This window comes from Cardiocondyla obscurior, unplaced genomic scaffold (genome assembly GCF_019399895.1).
Source record: "Cardiocondyla obscurior isolate alpha-2009 unplaced genomic scaffold, Cobs3.1 scaffold54_0_224330, whole genome shotgun sequence".
Taxonomy (NCBI): domain Eukaryota; kingdom Metazoa; phylum Arthropoda; class Insecta; order Hymenoptera; family Formicidae; genus Cardiocondyla; species Cardiocondyla obscurior.
Window position 1 is genome coordinate 1 of NW_027228801.1, and position 4,066 is coordinate 4,066.

A 4,066-nucleotide genomic window follows, 5' to 3' on the forward strand; every position below is an offset into this window, starting at 1 on the left:
ATCCTAAGGTAAAATAAAGATTCAATTCTGGTCGATAAAAATAACATTGGCGGTTACGGTCATAATCAGGGTTAAGCATGGTTAAAGGATCGGGGGACTTTTCAAGTTCATTCTTATTATCAGCAGGAGCAGTCGGTTTTTCGGATTCTTTCCTCCTTTTGCCTAGGTGCAATAAAAGTTGTGTGACAGAGTCCCATATTGCACCCAGTAAATGTATTGACCATCCGTAGACAGTATGTAATGTGTAACCGTGGACAATAGTATCCAACATTAATTTTAATATTCTACAGCAAAGGTATATTCCCATTAATCCGGCGCTAATGTTTCCGAAAATAAGCATTTTATTCCAAAATTTTTCTCAAGCGGATCTAGCGATTTCTTCTATAGAAGCCTTGTCTATTAAATTTGAAAAGGATCCTCCTTGTAAGAGGGTGGATTCGCCTATTTTGCCTCTTGCTATTGTGTTTAAAAGGGCAGGACGCTCTGCAGGAAACATTATATGATTTTTAATTCTTCGAAATCGTTCTGAGTGTAAATTCAACTAGTGGCGAGAGCGCCAGGGCTAATATATTTCCATGTTAATTTTGTTAACGGTTTAATAATAGCTGGTAGCACGGATTTATACCATGCGTCTTCCAAACGGTACATGGCAGGAGCTAAAGGATTACAAGTAATTTGAGTTCCTTGTTGCAGTAGGATATGTGTTTGTGGCGTCAAAAAATAAGTATCATTACCTCGTTGGACGGGCAATTGATCATAACATTCCGAGTGTAACGTGCTAACGTGACTTCTACAGGTACACATTTTATAATATGCACCACCTCTCCGGCTGAAAAAGCCATATATCCTGGGCCTTTCATAAAATGATATGCAAAAATATCAGGTGATTTAAAAGCAATTGATAAAGAATTTTGCATTAATCGAAGTTCAAGTCGACATTGTTCTAGTAAATGTTTCGATATAAAAGATCAAACATTTGGTGCACGTGTCTTTCCACATAAACAAATTTTGAGTTAACATATGTAAACAAGTCATAATTTGCAGTAACTCTATCGTTCAAAAATATATGTTCGTTAGGAGTAGTTAAATAGATGACGAGTTTAGGATGTTCGGTTCTAGTGAATGTATATCCACAGGTCATATATTCGCCGATGGTTGTAAGTGCGAATACTACGTCCCTTTCAGCAATGGTATATAACACCTGTGGTGGATCTGAATTGTTATCAATTATTCTTTCGGCAATTCCCCTATATAAGCGACTGTATTGGCTGAGTTTACAAATGTCGGCCGGTTGAGGGTCCCAGAATGTTTGACCACCTTCTATATCGATGCAATGAGATTTTTTAAGAGCACACACCACTCCTGACCTCAATATTACTTGGTTTGTATTTGGTCGTACGTCGGCTGCGTAATTTTGTAAAGTAATTTTAATAGTGCCCAGCACTTTAACATCTGACCAAGTGCCATAAAGATCGGACTATGAAGATCCTGCGCATTCTCCCTCGCTATCTACGTTTCCAGCTAATATTATCGGACGGCTGACTGTAGAGTTCGTTCTTATCCCCGTAATTAAAGTTCTGCTGATAATGAGTGATCCGTCATTTTGCATGCGCTTACATAAGTCTCGCGATACTTCATGGATGTACAAAAATTTGCCATTTCGCACATCACTCGTATGTGAGAACATGCCGCATCTCCTTACTGTGCGGTCTATTTCCACTTTACACTGTATTCTACAGTTTTAAAATCATCTATTTGCAATAGTTGTAGGTATACTTAAGTGGTATTTACTTTTACGGGTGGTATATCACACTCTTTGACATCAATCAAGGAAAGCGTCGTCAGATTGGCAGCAGCAGAACCACAATCGTATCTTATTATGGTCCTCGTTTTGCAAATTATTGTGCTTAGGATCGCTAAGATTAACCCAAGCGTTTGTCCCATCTGAAATAGTGTAAAAAATTCACATGTATCTACTATATATGTATGTATTTTTATTTATTTATTTATTATATTTGTTTTGCTGTGTTGCTCCTTTATATATATATATAAATTTTTTATATATATTTTTTTTTATTTTTATTTTTATTTTATTTATATATTTTTCTCCCTTTTTTATTACTCTTTCTAATTAGGTTTGATATACGAGACTCTCAGTCGATTTGGATGCACCACCTTTGTGTTTTTCTTAATTTTAATTTTTACATTATTTTTATTCAATATTTCGAGCACTTTGTGTGGTCCGATGTATTGATCTCCAAATTTTCCCGGCTTAGGGCCTTTTAATAAAAATACATAATCTCCTGGTTTAAATGTGCGAGAATTTACTTTTTTGTCATAATACATTTTAGATTTATTCTTTGCTTCAATTACATTTTCACGGGCGTTAAATTGCAGAGTGTCTAGTTGTGTGACTAGATTGATTAAATATCGATCATACGTCATTAATTTTTTTTCGGGTCCAAGAGGTTCATTAGATGGTATTCTTGCTATTCTTCCAAAAACTAATTCGTGCGGTGTATGTTTGGTAGCTTTGTGTACAGTCACCGGCAATAATGGCCTGTCGCACTGCGGCGACGGCGGCTCCCGTACGTGAAGTGGGGTAGTGTGCGTGAGGCCTCACCGCGGATCGCGTACATGAGGCGCGGAACGCCGAAAGGAGCGAGAGGACGGGGGAAAATTTGGTGTGGGGCGTTCTCATGCTCTCTCTCGCTCGCGACCCGTGAGTGTAAGAGAGAAAGCATGAGTGAACATAAGGGAATATAGGCGCACCTTCGCTCTCTCTCTTGCACGCGTTCGTGTTTATACGGGTAGACAAGAATAGAAGTATATCGCGAGAGTACGCTATTAATTCTAGCGTATACTTTAAGACATTTCGCGACTTTTAACAATCGAAATTAAATACTCATGTTACTTATATTTTAAATATATATTTTTACATTACGTATAATTTAATTTTGAGATAATTTTCGTTTTCTGTCTTAAGAAAAAAATTGTCTTTCTCAAGACAGAAAACGAAAATTATCTTAAAATTAAATTATACGTAATGTAAAATATATATTTAAATATAAGTAACTATTTTGATTGTTAAAAGTCGCGAAATATCTTAAAGTATACGCTAGAATTAATAGCGTACTCTCGCGATATACTTCTATTCTTGTCTACCCGTATAAACACGAACGCGTGCAAGAGAGAGAGCGAAAGTGCGCCTATATAATTCCTTAGCGTTCTCATGCTTTCTCCTCACACTCACGGGTCGCGAGCGAGAGAGAGCATGAGAACGCCCCCACCAAATTTTCCCCGTCCTCGCTCGGCGTTCCGTCCCCGCGAGGCCTCACGCACACTACCCCACCTCACGCACGAGTCGCCGCAGTATTATTGCCGGTGACTGTACACTGGTATTGTAATTGAACATTGCGAGGCTAATCCACTTATCCCATTGTTTCTGTTCGTTGGCATATTGTTTCAGATATTCGCCCAAAGCGTGATGTGATCTTTTCAGAGATCCATTCAATTGCGGGTGGAATAATGTAGTTCGAAATTTCCGTATTTTAAATATTTTCGCTACCTTTTTAATTAAATTGCCAATAAAATTTCTTCCTTGATCGGTGAGTATGGCTTTAGGTGCTCCCAGTACACAGACAAAATGATTTATGAATGCTTCTGCTATAGTTTCTGATCTTTGGTCGGGTAATGCTATCCCCATGCAATATTTAGTTAATTGATCCTGGAACGTTAATATGTATTCATTGCCTCGTTCAGTGATAGGTAAAGGACCTACGATATCCATAGCTACCTTGTCGAAAGAAGATCCTGGCGTGTCGGTCATTATCATAGGTTGTTTTGTTTTTACTCGGACTAATTTCTTTAATTGGCATTGCAGGCATTGTTGTATGTATTTTTGAACGTCACTTTTTAGATTTTCCCAATAATATTTATGCTTTATTCTGTTATAAGTTTTAGTGACTCCTCGATGTCTTCTCATAAGAGAACAATGAGTTTCACTTATTATAACAGTGCGTAAATCTTTCGGAGGATATTTAATTAGGCCATTACAAATTATTAC